A 20,778-nucleotide genomic window follows, 5' to 3' on the forward strand; every position below is an offset into this window, starting at 1 on the left:
AGGGAGGAACGAAAGTCAAATCTACTTCAGACTAAAGACAGGTCAAAATAGAAGCAATAATTTGCAATCGATCTCGGATATCTCCTTTCATTCAAGGACATGCAGATTGGCTCTTATGTTGTAACCAACTCGCAGTTGGGCCCAAGAGCTAAATAATAAAAATTACAAAAAAATCCAGTAAAATGAAATCTACTATAGCATGAAAAATGAAGATCTTAACACTTATAAATGTGTCGGGTAAGGCATGTTCTGCCAGCTGGTATTCAGTCGAACAGATTGTCATGGCTTCCTCTGTGTGATATTCAATCGGTCACATCGTGAAGTAATTAAATTTATTGTAGGCCATGCCAAATTAACTACGATGACTGGGTTTTTGAGGCATATCGGGCCAAACGCGATTACCCTGATTTCCGATTGTTCATTTCAGCCATCCCTTGCGGGAGTGATTCAGGATATTATCATGCATGGCAGAGTACAGGAAGAGACCACTCATTTCAACTGAGTTCAGCTCCTGCTATAAGCACACTTATATGTAAACAGTAGACATTATTTGTGGACACTTCTATATCATTCCCTACATTCGACATTTTGGGCATGCTAGAGCCAGCAAGGCTTCGTAAAGTAATCGGACATCTGACAAATTTTTATGCGATTTATTTTGACGGTAATAGGAACGATCGTTGCTTATGGAAGATGTAAGGTGTTCTGTAATGTTAGTTGATTAAATAAAGTCTTTTAAACTACTTTTTAACTGGCTGAATATCTAAGAAAAGGTGTAGAACGCGTTTCGTCTTCATAAATGTCGACGAGAACGAAGACATGGAAAGGGGCTAATTCAGTCTACCTCGTCATTCAACTAGCGGTAATTGCAGGGCAGTTGTGGTTCTGAATAGAGAATTAATCAAGATAAAAACGATCTGAAAAGGTTTAATGTGTGTATCCTGTGCAAAACCGGATGACAATTATGCTTACATTGCCGTATCAAAATTGCACCAACGGTGCATTTATATTCGCCACCACCGTCATAGGGGGCTCAGTGTAGAAAGGATTCCGCCTCTCGTAGATGTTTCGCGCTAACCTCTAGTTTTAGATACAAGAAAAAACGTAACACCAATACGTAACATTAGAAACACTTACGATGAGTGTGCAACCTTTTTAATTCGATCTTAATAATACGCCCAATTACGTATCATATAGTACAGTTCTACGAGAGTTACTATAGAAGCAAAACGGGTTCATAGGCATCCTTATGACCTGGCGATAGATACCTTAGAAATTCAACCTCTGCAATCTGGACGGAGCATGGCGCTGCTTCGGTTATGTTAAAGTATAAGAACTATCTTGAAGTTGCAGGCTGGCCACACGCACAAACAGTCTCAGACGAGCACTTTTTCGTCAAAGCTCAAAATCCTCGGGTTAAGTGCTGGGTCGTTTTAATCTGTTCGTTGTACTGATACTCGTCACTCGTGAAGATCCTAAACTATTGCTAGACTTTTTCAAAATCGCTTTTTCCAGCTTCTGAACAAGTTGAACAAAGGTCACGAATGCAACAAAAGCATTATATCTTCCACTAATCAGACGCTTCAACTGCTCGAACCGGGTCCCTTCAACAGCAAATTTGTACCGAGCTACGCAGCTCTGACAATCAACTAACGAGGTTATTCATTTGAATATACGTTGGAATATATTCAATGATTTTGTTGATTCGTTGAAGAATCGTTTGCTCTCGATGCCTGTGGCTTTGCTTGTGACCATGTATACGAGAACCTGGATGTACGGTAACTGGTACTGTCAGGTTTCGTGTTTGAAAAAAACATGTATTTTTCAACTTCTCATTAAAGGATAGATAGCTCATTGCCAACTAAATTCGAACGCGAAAGCGATCGTAGCCTATCAGGTTTGTTTCACTACGAAATGATTGCGAGATTTAGCGTTTCATCTAAGAGAAACTAATCGGTAGATGTTAGAGCGTTAACTTACCAGATCGGCATATACAAATCAATTGATTTGCCATCAACAATAGGAAGTTCGTTCTATTTTTTTTTGAGCGTGACAATATCAGCGACGATGAAACGCTATCTTCACGATTCATTGCAGCCTGCCTGATCCGGTACTAGCCTAGTAGTGCAGGCCGTACTTCTATCCTTCCTGGTGTGATAATATCATCAATGCAATAATCGAACCAAATTATCTAGGTTTTATTAATGGGTTCTGCTTAGCTATATCAATGAATTATTTATTAGTAATACGTTAATTTTGATAAAACAATTAATTTGTTTAGAGGAAAAATGTATCTATCTAAGGTATCTCACTTGACCAGTGACTTAAGGCAACTATCGTCGATGGTAAGTGGTGCTAATTGCAGCTTCAGGAAATTTCATGTTCATGTTAAAAGGATCCATGACATCAAACCAATCAGATTTGTTTTCACCTAGAGTAGGTATAGTATTTGTATGGTAGCCAAAAATGGCTGGAGGAAGCTCGCATCAGACAGTCTTAGCTTCGATTGAAGACATGACCTTTAACGCTTAAACGACTGAACGACCAATGACAACCTCTCAAAGCACGCAGTAGGTACACGTAGTGGATGCACGACTCGCGTCAGAGCGAGCAGCTGTTACAGCAAAACAATAGACGAACAAGTCCGATAGTGTTTGAGTTGTCACGCCGTACTACATACCCTCATAAAAGTGTGTGTGTTTTTTTTTTTATCACAAATGCTACCGTGCCAGGACTGTGTGGAAAAGTAAATGAATATTTTCTGTTCGTGGTATATAAAAGATGGTCACATTCATATGAATCCTAAGCGCCAATAGCAGCACTCGCTAATTAATTATCAATTTCATAGGTCCCTTTTTAAAAAGGAGGTAGGATTTTAGCTAACTGAATCAAGTATCCGTCAGAACGCACGCGTCAAATAAGGTGCATCCGCTTTTAATTGGACATTGAAAATATATGAATATAGGCAAATTTCCAAAGTCCTTTTCTGAGCCTGCGGTATTTGAGCATTTACGCTTTAGTAAACCGCATTAAGTCAACACGGCAAACGCTTCATGTTAGTAGAACACTCTTTCTGCATACCGATATCGTTTCCTTTAATTGGGCTTGACGAGCTCTTTAGAATCATACTTTAGAGACAAATCATTTCCCTTATTGGTCGCTATTCATTTACTTTATTGCAAGGGCACAATTGCTTTATGATATTATCTCTATAGTACAGTGAGTTTCGTTGATTTTGATCTAATGACCCATTCGTACCTAGTTTTTTAGGTCTCGGGCTGTTCTTGCTCTGTAAGGAAATATTCGAAATGTATTCCCTGCTGCAGCGTTAAAGACTTGTCCCGATAAAAGGTATAGTCGGAATGAGCCTTGCTCGACTTATCTCGAATTTCTTCAACAGACCTGTGAAACGGCACGGTAATCATATGCCATACTGGCTATTTACCAACCCTTAAGTTGAACCTTATCCAAAGAGGTACGCATTAGCCAGCAAAATGCCTATTTCTTGTATGACTACTCTATTCCTATTTGGTCTTTAACCTCTTGAAGGTGCTTACTTGTAGCCTTTGCAAGAGGAGTTTTTTTTTGGGATCCTTTGACTTTATGTTGACAATATATGTCGCTGTGTTATCACCATATCATTTCATCAGGTATATTTATATACATAGTTTATAGGAATCAATGATTTGATTAAAAGGGTATCCTTGATCAACTTTATTTTTATACTAACACGCTGGTTTCTACGTAACAACCTGACAGAAGCATAGTTACATACAATTACAGTAGATATTTTTGTTTTATGTGTAATTTACGAAGATAACCTTTCATGTTTGCCCACAAAGAAAAATACACTAGTCGTAACTCTGAGACAATCGCATATGTATACACAATGATACCCATCCACCAACGTAGCGAAGATATTTTTCATTTTTCAAAGAAGCACCTGTCACCTACGATGAGTGTTCGTTGATTAAGAGACAGACAGCCAAACACCGAACAATTATTATTAGTGTATAGCCGGTAATTTTCAAAGCACATATATATACAACGAGCTCGATTTTTCCTTACTTTGATTTTAAGTTTTGACAAGGTTGACACACCCATTCAGGACAATTAAGCGTAACACGTCGACTGGATAATCACAAGAAAGGGCATTTTTTAAAGCAGCTGGTATTTGTCTCATGCGCCATCATGCTCTACGAAGACGGTCAAGTCTGAAGATTCAAAGTACTGAAGATACGTCCCGATCCATTTCAGAATGTCTGCAACGATTAAGCGTCGTTTCGACCCTAATCGTTGAAAACTAATTTGTATCTGAGCCATCCGAAACCAACTCAGGGTTGTTCATATAAAAGGAAAAAATACCACCATTGTGTATAGAACAGTAAATCGAAGGTTGAAGGTACTCCTACATCATGGTTTCTAAAGTAAAAACATATAGTAAAAAAAAATGTCCTTTACACATACTAAAACATTTCCAATGCTTCACAGAATCTAGGCAGAAATATAGAATAGGCAATAGAAATCGGAGTAAGCATGCGTGCAACGATCGCTATTTATACAGCTTGTTTATGCATTATATAAATTGTGTAGGATTATAAAAGAAGTATCTTTTTCTTGTTTGAAACAGCAAAAACCAATAGTATTCAAAACACTGCGCAATGGCCGTGGTCACTGTGTCGGCGTCGTACGCAGTCATCAATAAACATATTTTTCAACCTATAAAAAGTTAAGTGACACGTAAAGAACGGAAATACCGTCAACACCTAAGTCGAGAACTGGAGTTAGGTACCTTGCATTTTGTCATGGGGTAGAAAGTAATTTTGTAGGTGGTCAAAGCACATAATTGTATATAAAATAATATATTTAATTTCGCCACTATTGTACCATGTACATTCTTTGCATGAACATGTAGTTTATATTTTAACTGTTAGTTGGCTTGGTCTTGAGATTATTTATACGCAGACTAAAGTGTTAAAAGTAGGATTAATTACGATTATATATACGCAAACCTGCAATATTATGAAGTACTAAAATGTAAGTAAGGGCTATGATTACCTTACCGATATCACGTCTCTGTGCTATTAGCCGAGCAAACTGGCCCAAGAGAGACCCAAGCATTGTGAAGTTTTTTTTATAAAACTAACTTAACAATGTTCCCAGAAGTTAAGTATTTCATATAAACAGTTTTCACAGACATAGAGTTCTTTATTTAATTGAGATCTCCGTCCAGTGGTTTTTAAGTGGGTTCATTCTGAAAGGAGCTGGCGAAATGGCGTGATCGAGAACATTGCAAAGTCTGATACGGTGAATATTTCGTCGTGTGAAACACAACCAGTCAACTTTGTTAGGGTGTTTGAGAAATGATCAGTGCTTTCTTTTCTTTTCGACCATTTTTCGAACAGTACGGTAATTCTTTCCCAATAATAATCGTGCGCAGCAGGACGTGCCGCCATGCATAACACGTCTTTTTGTACCATGACGTAGTGCTAGCGTTCTCAATGCGTTATACGGTCAGCTCGCAGCCGCTACGAGACGGCCTGACGGGATGTTATGAGTGTAGTATACCATAGTGTATCAACCTGTAACCGGCCTCTTCTTCCCCGACGGCGAAGAAATTCGCCAGCCATTGTGGACACTTTGCCTGTCTCAATAGAATATTTTACCGCCCCTTCGCCATCTTTCGCTGCTTCTCTTTATTTCTGAGCTATCACGAACGTAAGCGGTCAGTTCGTTTCGAACCTCGCGTCACGTAAGCACAAGCCGTATTTTTTCTGGACCCTGCTTTTGTCTTATGTCGTTCTGTTTCTACCTAACCAAGCCAATCGGTCAACTAACTTTAAACTTAATTTTGCAACAGGCGGAAAGGTAGGCCATATCTTTTTAGGCTTGTACCTGTGACCGACATAGACCCACTCTCATTTGCACACATCGAAAACGTTCGACGTTACGTTGAACTACGTTTCACTACTCCGCCTGTTGGTGACAGAGTCGGCAAACATCGAATTGAGGCAGGCGCAATGAGCATTAGGACATTGACATTGTTCCTTCACTATGAAACGTAATAACAGTCCCCGTTCAGCAGTATCCAGATGTGTATGATACGTATATACGCCGTTCATCAAAACAATGCGTGCTAGCCGGCGTTCTCTAACCAGCCGCCGCTTCTGTGAAGCCCCTGGGGCTCTGTTGAAAACAGAACCCCCTCTGAGGGTTGTCTATATATACGCAAGTGCACCCGATTCGCTACCATCGGGAACAGCGCTGACTCTGACGTAGACGGCATCAATGACCCCAAGTACCGCTGTTTTGACAACGATACGTAGATCTCGAATCGACTTCGCGGGTTGGCACTAACAGACAGCTGGAATTTGCCAGGATACTATAGAATAGCTGTATACTGTCGCATGTCTTATGACTTTGACGTGTATGTCGGTACCCGTACAACTACACAGAAATACTAGAAGTCCCGCCGTTTTTCCGGTGAGCGTAGGTCGCTAAAAGTCGACGCTGAAGCATTATGCTAAAGTCCTTCCTTGTCGCGAACCTTTGTCTCCGCGCAATTTCGTATGTATATACTCGTGTAGTAGAAAGCAGGCCCCCTACTTTGTCTGCAAATGCAACCCCCTCCCACAACAAGAACAACCCGCTAGCTAACGTCGGCTAGGTACAACGAATATACATATGTGGTCAACCTCTCTTACCCCACAGCCGCAACCGTTTTCGTTGTCTATGTCGTGGACAAGTTTGTCAAGTAAACATCCCCCGCCGGCGCTCCAACCAATCAGTCAACCCAACACCGACGTTCTATCACGAGCGGCCTTTTTTCCTTCTATAATAGTTGCAAGTTTCTTCTCCCACTGGGAGGACAAGAGCTCAAGCTTCTTTCCTTTGTGGAACAGGAACAGTGAGCAAATTCGTGCAACTGCCCTTCTCTGCCACGGGACGCATAGACGTCGTTGTTTGACGCAGCTTTGACTTGACATTGCGCTTGCCTCACTTGGAGTTTGTTTTTCGACTCCATCTCCGCCTGCTTCTTTGCTTAAGCCTAGGTTCCCCTGCCGTCCAACTGAACCATGACTGGAGAGAGAAAGCTGCCAAGGGTGCCCTCGTGGACAACTCCTTCGGTTGCTCCATTGTCGCAAAGTAGTAGACTGTTTGGATCGAACTCGAGTAGTGGCAGTCGCTGCCTGCTTACAGCCATGTTTAAAAGACGTTCAAGCCAAAAGAAGCTCAAGTTGAAGCCAGCTTCTGACAAACAACTCGGATCGTTTCGATATGTAGGTAGGTTGCGTACATCAAAGGGCGACGGCTGGCCCTAAACAGTGGCGCTTACTTGGATTCAGGGTAGTAAAGAAACAAATAAGAAATGGAAGAGGTCTATCAACCAGATAAGAAGTCTTTCCTCGTTCTCTTTACCCAATCGACATTGCACTCCGTACTCGATACATTCTGCCATTAGATAAGTAGCCCAGACCTCGCATAGGGGGACGTATTTCTGAATGACTATGTGCTCTGTTATTTGCAAAAACTAGGAAGGTTCATGAGTATTCAGGATATAATAACTGACAAGGTCGTTGTACACTATTGATTTCAACTAAGCTTCGATTTACTCCGATGAGGGGTTTTGTGAGATTTATTTAAAATGAAAAATGCCGTTTCCGCTGACTCTACAGTTTGACAAATGAGCGTAATTTGTGACAATCAGCGAGCGACCTACGTTCCGTAAAAATCTTATAGGGAAATCGACAACGATACGTTACACTTTTAACATATCAGAGAGACGGCAGGAAAGTTAGGCTGGCTTTATATTGGGCAGTTCAAATAGCTCGAAGAAAAACTGAGAATAGCCGTTTCTCGAAGATGTTGAGCGAACAATTCATAAGACGACGATGTTCCAGCTTGTAGTTTTATTAATATCTAACTTGCCGAGTCTTGAGAAGCGTGTACCCTGGTAGCCGAGTGAAACTTACTCGTGGTAGAGTTTTGATAGGCAGATAGTTTGTTTATTACAAAAAACAATTATTTGACTGACCGGCAAGCCTTATGGCGTTAATGTTTCTCAACGCTATTATTACTGTTAAGCATTCCATATAAGTCATTTTCAATTGTAATAATTACACACGAACAGATGTCCCGTAACAAAACATAAAGTTATATAATAAACATTTTGAGAGCAGGATTAACGATAATGTGTGATTATATGCCTGTAAGCAGTCGTAGGACCGGCGACAGTTTTCACGAAGAAACAGGTGTTTTTGGTATTTTACGTATCAAGTTTGTTCGATGACCTTTTCACTACTGAGCAGCGTGTCGGTATTTTTTTCAGGCTTCCAACTTTAACCATGGCTACATCTGGAAGGAGTGTGTTGCCAAGTGACATTCGACATACATACTATCGTTGAATCGTCCGATAGATAACAACATGTAGGGGGTTTCAAGGTCCTTCCGCCATAATAATAGATAAACGATTAAATATCATTTGTTGCATTCGATAGCTAACTGAAACCTAATAATAACATGATAAAATTGCAATCTAACGTTGTTTTCCCTTACTAAACCAGTATTTATTGCATGCTGTATTTAGGAAACCAGCATTGTGCGTTAAAACATAGGCTAGTATACTCCGAAGAAAAAAGACCGCTAGTTTGATATTCCTGCGGTTTCGCTAATATAAACGTGCATATAGCAGTAACTTCTCAGCAGCCAAAAGTGAGGTTCTTCTAGGCCAACGCCGGTAGACATTCGAAGTCCTATTGTTTATTTCTTAGCTTAAATTAAATTGTCGTCGACAAGCTGATGGCCTCCGCGATTCCTCATTCTCCGCGATGCTGTGGCACGGTCCTCATCACGTTTTAACCAAACTAGAATGTTTCCCTCCGTTGTGCCGCTTCCCCGCCTCCCGAACCTACCAACAGCGTCGCATATCCCCGTTTCGTTTAAGCTCCGCTGTGCTCCGTACAAAAATTGCTTTCGATTTTTTTTTTTTATTATAAACAAGCTTTTCTTATCGGTCGAATCGTTGTGCGACGGAAGGCGAGGCTGGGCACGTGCGATCTCTCGAAGGCCGCCGAAAAAGAGCAACGGAGGATGTCAAGGCGAGACTGTAGCAGCATCCACCGGAGTCTCGAAGAGTAGCACGAGGAGAGGCAGCTGTAGAAGTAGAGGGGAGTCGGTGGCAGCAGTAAAGTTGAGCGACTTCGAGAACGGCGCTGCAGCGACGATAGGTGGAACTCAGGATTGGATGAGATTCGTTTCGTTCAAAAAGAACGCTTTCTCTCGCCGTGATAGAACGGCCAGACAATCGACGAACCCCTGAAGCCTATCGGAGGGAGGGATGGATGCATGGGTAGCTCCGAAGAGCTGAGTTACTCATCGCGTTGTTGTGACTTTTCGTCTGCATGCACATGGGGTGTGGAGGACACATTGGGAACGAACTACTAGTAAAACTCTCTAGGAGGTAGTGGAGGTTACGCGAGCACCGTGTGTGCTACTTCCTTAAGGTGACATATAATAGCACATACTATATGGGTAGGTAGGGAGACTTCCATAAACACTATCAGGATATATTTTGCACAAGCCAAGCCAAAAAAAGGACGAACCGGTACCTCATCACAAACAGGTGGTGGTCTTCTGATACAGTAAATGCCGGGTAAGGTTCGCAGTCAGAAAAAGCAATGTTTAGTATGAGAAGAGACCTACCTCTAAAAGGAATCTCTGAAGTACGTTACGATCGACCTGCTGCGATGGTGAAAAGAATAAGATTTCCTAAGTTCAAATGTAGTTGAATTCGCTCTGCTATTTCCGTTATAGTGATCCTTGTGTTTCGAAGATGATGTAGTGTATGAAGATGAGGCAACTCGGTGAGAGTAAAACAGTGGCATGCCAGGTGTGCACTTCATCGTGCAGCTGTTACAACGGTAGCCACTTACCGCCCTGCAATAGACTAGTGATTGGCTTCGTAGGGCTTGTAGGCCTAGCCGCCCTGAGCTTCATCGTCGTCGTATGCCTCCGTATTTTCTATAGGTTTTTGCTTCCCCCCTGTTGGCCTGTTTTCGCTGTTCATCGTCAAAATGAGTACACATCACATCACTTAGCTCAGTCGAACTTCGGTCAAATCCATTTCGTTCAATCTTTCTGTCTGAGGTGAGAGAACTGCAATTCCTCCGTACTCGTCATTTTTCATTTGGGACGTATCCTTGTTTCGCCTGCTTCTAGCTTTTCTTGGTAATATATGTGTATATACGTGGTCAGACGAGGTCGGATAAAGAAGCGATTTCCAGCCAATGTTGCTCGCGGCTATGCCCAAGGGGAGTAACCCTCAGAAGGAGAAAAAAAAAGATAGCAAAACTACTATTAGCCTCTACAACTAAACCAGCCGAAGCAAACTTCGACGGAACAGGTGCCCGCGTGATTTCAGGTTCTCTCCTTCCCATAGGACGAGGTAGCACTACCAGAACCAGCTTCATGGCTGAGCTTGTAAGGAAAGGCGCTTATGCTAGGCAGCGCGGAAATGTCGCTAACAGCCACTATGCAGTTTTCTTGATGGTAAGGGAACGGAGCGTAATGAAGTCAACGGCGTTAAATACGCGGTGCTAAATCGAGCGTAAATGTTCAGGCAGCTGAGTCCTTACATATCCCTGTTGATTGCTTACCAAGGCCTGGCCTCAGCTTTCGATGTACACTCTTGTAGGTTATTTCGACTGTTCCGAGGAACAACGTTTCCGTCTTGGTTATACGCTGATCCGGTCTTTCATTGAAGTATGAAACGATTATTGAAAAAGTTGCAGGGAGAAGAACTGCGCATTGAATGGAGGTCAACGCAAACCTGTCCTGAAAAAGAACCGTTTTAAACCCCGGTTAAGAGAACAGGCTGCTCCTTGAAGCCGAATGAGGATGAGATTAAGGCGATGTTGCAAAAGCCTGCGAGGTCCTAAATGTGCATCACCGTGAATGGAAAACACGTTGTGTCTAGAAGCATATTAGATACATAGCCGACCCAAAAATGAAGAAATTAGCGATAAGACAATATAATACCGCTATTTCCTGGTATTTGATTGGTGATTTTTGTTTCATTAATATGCCGTAACAATTGACTGGAGCGTCCTAGGACAGATTCGCCTTTACTAATATGCCTGTTTCTATTTTCGTTTATAAAATTCAATATTTCTGGCCATAGACTCAGTCATTCGACTTGTTTCTATATTTTGAACCATTATCACGTCTACTCTAAATGGGCCTATCACAAACATTGCGCTATTCACCTGCGTTTTACGGCATTAGAGGATAAGTGTTTCCAATGTGCTCCAGCCATATGAATACCTCCCTGTGTCAGCCACACCTTGTTGTCTCTGTTCTCGGTAAAGCACTGACTTCTAAGATCACTGGTTTAACTCGCTCTCGCACAGCCGTTGTCTCTCGGGGAACAACGTTGAAGGCTTTTTTGATTTACCTATAAATATTCATTTCTGCTTGCCCGAATTATTCACCGTGTGCGTTTTTTCCACCAATAGTCACTTCTCCACCCCCAGCGACCAATATCGCGACCCAACGCTTTGAGGTTTTCATAACGCCCCTTTCTGTGATCCGCCTATAGTCAGCCAGGTCCACCCGCTGCACTCTAGAACGCACTGCTTTCTCTGTCCACTATTCTTCCCCCTTTACGCCGTGATGCAAAGCAGACTCGACCCACGCGCCTGTGTACCAGTTCTCTCCTTTACCCGTTTGCCAGCCACGTTTCGGGCTTCGTCTTCACCATCGCCAACCAGAGATCCACCATCCGTTATCGACCAACTGATGGCATCACTATAGGTGGTCACTTGTCTACTGTTGTTTCACCTACCAGCCCCCGCCATATCCACGGCCAGCCACATTATGGCCAGCTTTAGTCCATAAAGGACCTCTTCGTGCGAGGTCCTCGCTGCGAACGACTGAGATAAAGGGTATTGTGCTGGCAAAGAACGAGCTGAGAGCGATGCAGATTTAGAGAAGACACTTGCCGATTTCTCTTTACGTCTCGCTCCATCCCTCTACTACAGCTACACTGTAAACTGAAAAACTTGTAGTGCCCGTCGCGCTTTATGCTGGCAATACTGCAGCTATGAACAATACGCGTTGCAAGTGCGTCTCGTGCTGGCCTTTGTGCCTCGGGCCTGGGTATCAATTTTATCTATTATTTCCACGGCTAAAGGGTGGGTGCCGTATCATGGCTGTTGCTCTGCAGTGTAAAGCAGCGCTGTGGTGCGGTATAACCAGCTCTGATACCTGAAGTCGCAATCATCGATGAAGCTAACAGCGTAGATCCGGTGCCGTAGCGGGCAGCTCTGAAACCTTTACTTTTGCCTTGTTCCCTGCGCACATATCTTCCATGTATGATTTGGTTTGTGTTTAGATAGTTTCTTCTTACCTTGTAGAGGCGAAGAACGTGAATAGGATAAATGTAGGCCATTTTGCAAACATACAAGTAGATAGTTAAGGCCCTCGGTTTTTCATTACGTACTATCTTGGTTGACTGCAGACAAAAAACCAGCAGGCTTAGACCGGTCGTAGTATGCTCTTTATTAGATTGTTATCATTTGTTTAGGTCCAAGAAACGTTTTTATCTGCATTAACTATCTTAGTTGTAGAATAACTAACAATTGCTATTTGCACGAATACCGAAGTTCACTGAAAGAATGGCAATTTATGTACTTAAATGTAACAATTTTCAGGCGTGTGACGTTTCCACATGCCTACGCAGCTTGAAGTCGCATACTCACGGATATCAAAACTCCACATTGAAAACGTAACGATGATACGTTTACGGATTTTCATCTATCTGTATGCATGATTAACGATGTCTAATTTTCTACAAATTGTTTCAAACATCTTTCTTGTCTAAAAGTTGCCTGTAAATTATTTATTTTACTGAAAAACAGGCCAGGATTATAACACTCTTTTAAATGTTACCGGTACAGTGAATCCCGCCATGTTAGCGTAAAATGTAAATCATCACCGACGGTGTAGTGCGTTACAATATGTAGGAAGCCAAGCGTCTTTTAGACGCTACAGGGATTAGATCTTTCAGACTTTCGATCGCCCCATTGTAGAATCGTTTATCAATCATGGTTTATGTTCTAAACAAGATGATATGCGTTAATTAAGCAACGTAGACAGCCGATATGTTTTTTTTTTACTATTCATCTAAGACTGTGTAGGTAAAAATAGGTTTTTAGTCAATAATCCAGTTCTTGCCGCGCATCCTTGACGGAGCTTTACAACACAAAGGATGCTTTCATTTTGCAAAGTAGCATTTTGCCTATTTATCAGAGCTTGAAACAGAATTTTCCAGCTAAATTTATCCCTTAAAATTATAACGATGACAATAAACTACAATAAGCTACAATGGATCTCTAAAAATCTTCGTTCCCTAAAGTTGAATGTATTACGGTGCTTAAAAGTTGCTAAATATCTTCCTTACATGAGCCAAATTACAAAAAATTTTTGAATTAAGAGCCTCTTTGTTAAAGCGAATGTATACATAGAGCATACATAAATCGCTTTTAACCTATTTTCCGTTGTTTTATATCGCTTTTTATCTCTGTTATTATATATCTATATTATTTCGCTTCAAAGAACAGATCTTCCTCCACCGGTAGTTGTCATGTTGATTTTGTACACCTGTTTCATGCCTAGATAATTTATCTAAGATTATTACACGGCACGACTGTTTAGTCGAATCGAAACATATATACTGCGATGCTTTTATCCTCTATATTCCCTATCAGAAGAAATGCTAAGTACGCAACCCTGCGAATTTGCTCAACGTAACACCCAAAAAAATTCTATCACATGTTATGTTTCTACACAATTAAATTTAATCGATTACGTCTCGTAGGACAATGAACAAAGATCCCCCGATCTGAACAAACCGGCCTATAAAGACGAACTGTCCTTATTTGACCTTACTCGCTCGCTGTATTCAGCTACCTCAGATGCAACGAGATCTTCAGTTGCTTTTTTGTGGGTATACATTTCTTCTCGTCTAAATGCCAGCATGCAAAGACGCATTCTCTTTTATGAGTAAGGGTGTACATTATTTTCAATACGCCCAACGCGTGGGTTCTGGTTTCCATCACAGCTGAGCAACAGCGGCAGGTAACTGCTCCACTTAGGTGGCCTTACCGTTCGTTGCTTCCATTTCTCAAATTCAGTTTGAGACCAGACACTTACAAAGTTCGACAAACCGCACTCTACCTTATGCGATCGCCTTCATCCGTTATTTATAAGCCGATAGTTTAAGACCTGTCTCTGATTTTGGAATATAGGCAGCTATCTGGTATGGCTAGAGTTGCCAAACACGCTCCCCTGCGTAGACAGCGAAGCCCTGTGTCGGAGGAGCTACTTCGAAATTTAAGGAATAATCAGTTTGCTTGAGAGGATTCGATTTTACATATCTCGAGAATAGAGATCTTATACCATTTACTGTGACATAACAAAGCATGCGTACGTATCCGGTAAAATTGTATAATGAGTACATATTTCTTCAGTAACGAAAAGCTGTTGAATGTATTTCTTTTTTTAACCCGGAACGTATACACTACTTATGCTTAATAAGAGACGCATGTAATTGTAGAGGTCGTGTAATGGAGAGGCTTGTTTTTCCGTTGGGTCGTCCCCAGTGCTATTTTTTGTGTACGTTCTATCCTTTCTGGGGCTCCTCATCGCATTCGGCGGGTACTGTTGATGAACTTGCTGACATCCTGTCTTGCATTTCTTCTTTGTTCGCTTTCGTACTTGGAAATTCATTGTGCTCCCACTATAATAAGATTCATTTTCTTTAGCAGCTAAAGTTACTATGCATGTCATCTTTAAATCTATATTTATAAACTTGTGCCAGATGCCTACTGATAGCAACGGTTTGGCGCGTCTACCCTATATACTTTGAATCTATCGGCCATCATTTTGGTGTAGGTGGAGTACCACACGTAATGCACATGTATCGAAGCCACTAGATACGTATCACACTAAGCCGCACTTCCTAGACAGCTTTTTACGACGTTACATCTTCGTATGATATATTATCTGCAGAAGAAGGAAGAAATGATCTGTGTTTATTTTGTAGATCTTTTTTTTTTCACATATGAAACACTTGGAAAATTCTAGACGCTTTTCGTGTTTTACGAGAGTCTATTTTGTAATTAATTAATGCCTTTGCTTACTTTGAGATACTTTACTTTTCAACGCAGCTGCAAGGTGGATTACCACTGTGACTCGTAGAGCTGGGGCAGTTCTGGCAGTAGTGTACAAGTATGCCTTTCAATGAGAACGAGGGTCATCCCTTGTGAATGATCTTATATTTATAAATTGTATGCAATGTTGCTTGTCGCATGGAGATCTATTTTTGCCACATGCTCTTCTTAGATCGTCAATAATTCCATCTGGGAATAGTCGCCAAAGTAATTTCAATACGTTTACTTTGAGAATACATTATACGATGATTATATAATAACCCTGTTTTATAGTTGCGTGTCAGGATTGCTACTGTTAAAGCCCTTGAGGTATACTGCCTTTTGATTTTGCAATACCTTTCAATACAGTAAATAAATCTCTACCTATAGTTTTTATTTGATAAAGTTCTTGGTTTAACAGCTGATGACGTTATGAGACCAAGGCGATACTTAGACTAACAAACCTTAACCACTGCAGTGTCATGGAGACACGCTACTAGACTTAGACGGCCTGTCCCGCTTGTTTAGATCATTGAAAATCGTATCGTTTAAGCTATCTTTACATTCGGACCTCGTAATGTGTGTGTCAAATTTAATAGAGGACCGTAGTATTGTGTGAGAAGGTATGCAGCTATACCACTCGCCTTTGGCTTCTCCTACAGAGTAACCTTTCTACGCTTCCCTATGAATGTGACTTGTTTTTCTGAGATGTTCCGTGCACGGTTTCACGACTGCTTTACGACCAGTCTCCATCGATATCTACAGTAATAAGCGTAAAAAGCGCTATACAGAAGATGGGATAAGGTGTGTAGGAGTCAGGTGAATTGTGGAAATTTTTGTATCGTTACACTCCCGCCATCTTCGACTATACATATATGATGGTCGATAGTTTGGCCTATATCGGCTTCTTTTCTTGCATATGGTAGTTCTCGAGCTTGTTCCTTGCAGAGATGATATTTTGCACTTCCCTGCACTCTAAGACTACCTGAAATAGTTTGGCAGGAGCACTTCGTTCGGAAGTCAGCGCCAGCAGCAGGCGACTGTGGAGCGCCTACTGACGACGGTAGGAATACCCAGTTGGATCCAGTAGCAGCAGAAATAGGAGCGAGAATAACTGCACTAGTGGAATCGCCTCTTGCTCGCAATTACCAATCCGAAAATACGCGATTTCTCCTCTGCGATCAAACCCCCGTTCCCGTTACGGGAACTGCTGTCATCATCGTCATAGCGTGCCCGTGCAGACGTCGTAAGCCTATTCCTTTACTCGTTGACTCGTCGTCTTCCGACTTTGCGGTTGATACGTACCGTAGGAAAAACCTCTAGAAATCTCCCAAGCCTTCTCACCGACTCTCTATCACAATACGGAAAGTTCCAAAATATCCAACATCCCTCGGAGGAACAGCTGGCACTCAGGAGCTCACCATCGTGGTCGCTTTCTGCACCTGGGTACTGGCAAGCTCCTTGGTACCGGCGACGCCAAAACTTGTCAGCGAAAAGATTCCTCTTGCGACGCTTTCTGTTTCAGTTAGATAGTGCTTTCAATGCCTGACTATGTTCCAGTTTCGCGGGAACAAGCGGAATTTCAATATTGAACGTTCCCGCTGAAAGCGTTCCTTCCTTCATTTGGAATCGTCACGGCTCTTGCTAAAAGTAACGAATTGTGGATGAAAGTTACAAAGCTCCTGATCGGAAAGCTTTGTATAAACATGGGAACAACATGAGCAAGTTAATGTATAGTAAAATGTGTATCACATGTGGGAAAAGTTACTTCCATGGATTATCAGGATCAATTTCGACTTTAATGCATGAACTCGAGATTATGGATTGCAGCATAAGAATGTCATGGTGTGCGCAGGTGTCCACCTACACTGACAGTAAAAAACATATTGGAGTGTATATAATTACACGTATAATATAAATAGGTTGTTAATAAGCAGATGCTATTCGAGCTTAATAAGGCAACTCGAGAAACTCGTTCGACTCTATTGTACAATATGTTGTTTTAGTTGGTAGCTGCATATCCAGAATGTATCATACATAGAACATAGCATGCGCCTTAAAAACATCTACTTAACATAACTTTCAGAGGTAACTCGAACTGTTTCTTGCCTTGCTTTCAAGTATCTTCAACCAGTATATTGTCACGACAGTAGCAGGCCTGAGTAAGTTTCACACTTGATTTGTAAAAACTTTTTAGTTCACTCATTACAGTTAATTGCTGACCCGTTTGTAGATCCTCTCTTATGACCCCTCCCCCCACCATGATCCCATCCGTGAGAGACGTTTCGATACACAGTATCTAATTTTTGCTGAGAGGGTAAACAGACACAAATAAACAGTCGTCAATCATATTATTAATAAGCTCAGATGTTTCTATCATGGTGCATTCGTAATTGTTACAACAGGCGGCGAACGTCGTTGGCCTCTTGAGAGAAAGCCCTCTCCTCTTCATCCATGCAGAAAAATATATCCGTCGGCTACAATCCACAGTAGACAGTAGTACTTAAATAAATGCTGCTGAGTCTGCTATCCTTTGTATGCCCCCTGTATTTTTTCCTTAAGTCTGTTGGTCAGATGTCTTATCATTTCTTAGATCTGTATGCCATAGAAAATCTGACTTTGCAAGAACGATGACACTGCACCATGTGAAGCACAATAGATAGGCTGTGACCTTCTGTTGCCGCATATTAAAAAACCGTCAAGTTGCATTCATTGTTGTCTCGTCAGTCAAGTGAAGCAGCGCCTTTTCCGTTGACTTTTTTCTATAGAGGCCGATTTTAGAGGCGAGACAATCGGACATCATTTTGCTTCGTCATCCTCTTCGTCTTCTTAGCGCGCCTTTTTTTCATGTGTAGGAAATAAGGAAGTCCTACATGCCACCACGTTGAATAACTTGCTTGTCGTCTTCATTTAAGGCACGAATCCCCACAGCTTGCTTCTGTTGGATACAAATACAGAGTGCACATGATGAGATGTTCCTACGAATGGAAAATATTGTGATTGTGGCACTTCTATTACAAAAAAAAAAAACAAGGAATAGTAGAAAAAGACGATGAGCGAATATGCTGACAACGCGCGCACGCGCTGAAAACGATGTCTTGGCGGTGGAAAACGGAGGGAACAAAACGAGACATCAACTAAATCCTGTGTGACCAAAAACGATGGAAGCAGCTGCTGACTCAAAATAACAGCGAAGCCAACAGGACGACTATGCGCAGAAAAGCGGAGAAAAATAGAAACGCTGGATGCCTATGTGGTTCCAGCAATTAGGAAGGTTTTACAACGGGTGATCGAACGAAACCGTTGAGAAACCGGAGACTTGACAATCGTTCCTTAAACAACAATAATTTGGTAGGATAATTTAAATGTTTTGCCGTTTTTCCACCGCAGTATACCTTGTTGCGGACCGTTGTTCCTTAATTGTGAAACGGAGAAAGCATCTCCAACAGTTAGACGGTTCTGACTGGGATGAAAACGACGTTACAATATGCTGGAGCAAACGAAACAAAAGACCGAAAGTTCGACCTATTTTATTTATTAATTTTTTACATAGCCTGCATTAATGTACAGAGGAATATTATTTGAATGTAACAGAATTCTGAGTATAATATAGCTATAATCTACATAAAACATAATTGAAAACTTTGCAGACATAATTCTAGGCAATAAAATTGCTTTTTTTAAATCATAGTAGTTGAGAAGCTTGTGAATCTACAGTAAATAATGTAAGTTTTAGTGAAGACTGATATTGTTTTAATTATACAGTGCTTAACGGTTGGTCCCATTCATTACAAAATGGGACATGTATTCGGCCGGTTTCGAATTTTAACTACCTTACGGTAGCCGAAATTCAATTGGCAAACATGTTAACCGCTGTATCGTCACGGGCAAAACCCAAAATAACCGTAAACGAAACTTTCGCGGGGCACAATATTAATAAAGTCAATGTTAATAACGGTAGAAGTACCACAATTGTAGGCCATACCGTACCACCGAAGAGGTTTCGCGCCCAGTCTTCGTTAGATACGGCACAGTATCTAAGCTGATAAAGTTATGCTTGAGATAAGCTTGCCATTTTGTCACGTTTGCCCATTGCCATAAACAGACTTAGTATCATTGATTTAACCAGACCGATATCTTTTCACCTACTATGGTAAGTAACGAGATTTCGACGTTAGAAAAAAACTCTTTAGATGTTTAATTTTTGCTACAAGTAAGGATTCCTATAAAAATAGCTAAGCTGATACCTTCATTCATAACTTTCTTTATTATAACATAATTCTTTATAAAAAAAAAAGTTCTGAATAGACAAAAAAAACTCGCTACGACCTTAGCCTATCGCATGAGATGAAATATAGAAATGCATATACTCAGTATACCTTTACTGCTGTGCTTATCGGTTTAGGCATTCTGTTTTGTTGCGTTAATATATTTTATGGATTAAATCTTGACATAATCATTAAATTAATAAAAAAAAAAACGAATCCGCTCTTTTTTTCATGACGAGCAAAAAAATTACGTTAAATTACTGATTCGTTATCCCAATATGGTGTACAATTATCTTTTGTCCTCGTTTTTCTTTATCTAGTCTTTTTTTGTTACTTGCTGTACTGCCCAGGCCCATGGACTTTTCATCTTCGTTCATTGGAGAAATTTTTCGATGAGCTCTTTTCTTACTAATGCTGAATGCCAGGCTATCTTTGACACGGCATGAAGGAGACCTCCCCATCAATCAGACCAACTGACCTCTCAGACCCAGAGTTAGTTCCGCTTACAAGACAAACACACACACACACACACGAATATAGGATACTCACTCAATGTGCAAGTATGTACAACTACGTCGATTTCTTTTAGCGACCGAAAAGATTGATCCTTCACAGCCTCGTTTTATAGATTAATTTCTTAGATGGATTTGTTGCTCTCGTAGGTAGGCTATCTCCTGGTGAAAAGCAGATGAATTGGGCAGGGGGAACTCAGAGATTCGAAATGTTAACTGATCATAACTGATCACCCGTGCTTCACTGGTCTTAGTAATGTTAGCCCTACTCCCACTGGTATGACATTGTCCGTCTTGTGAAATGAAAACTTCAAGTAGCTGGTGCACGCGAGTCCATTTAATGGAGGTCGAACGTGAGCTAGGATCATGGATAAGGCCTTTCATCTTAGGGATTTGGGACGACACTTGGCAAGTTATAAACTAAGCACATGTCATCGATATTTAACTGGTACCACTATTAGCGCTGCAGAATGACAGGTTCTGGGCAAGCAATATGTATATCGATATGGAAACTGATGGATGTGAAATACCGATTGTATTTGGATTGGAATCGGAAAAACTGATGAATCTGAGAGGTGGGGTACTGGTCTGGGTCGCATAGTTATCGAACGTCTAGAATTTTTAAATTAGCGCCGACGTAGAGAACTGTTTGTCTGCTAGCATAGTAGACGCATTTCGTTTAAGCGTTAGAGGGGCACACAGCTTCTTTCCCCCTACCTGACTTTGATACATCAAACATCGCGATACGATCGAGAATGGAAGCTCCGACATTACACAAGACAAGGGGTC

At 41.3% G+C, this 20,778-nt stretch overlaps 1 protein-coding gene across 5 annotated transcripts in view; it reads left to right on the plus strand.

The window, feature by feature from the left end:
* The window catches only part of LOC111260734 (uncharacterized), a 75,794-nt gene extending 62,406 nt beyond the window's left edge, over positions 1–13,388 (plus strand). For 4 of the 5 annotated variants that reach the window (XR_002680518.2, XR_015311182.1, XR_015311183.1 and 1 more), the window contains one exon: positions 8,330–8,535. The gene's annotated coding sequence lies outside the window, so the exon portion shown is untranslated. Of the gene's footprint in view, positions 1–8,329; positions 8,536–12,710 lie in introns of those variants that run through there. The other variant, XR_002680523.2, reaches the window with a different exon arrangement.
* Positions 13,389–20,778: the final 7,390 nt, after the last annotated feature.

Source organism: Varroa jacobsoni, unplaced genomic scaffold (genome assembly GCF_002532875.2).
Source record: "Varroa jacobsoni isolate VJ856 unplaced genomic scaffold, vjacob_1.0 scaffold_471, whole genome shotgun sequence".
NCBI classification, from domain to species: Eukaryota; Metazoa; Arthropoda; class Arachnida; order Mesostigmata; family Varroidae; genus Varroa; species Varroa jacobsoni.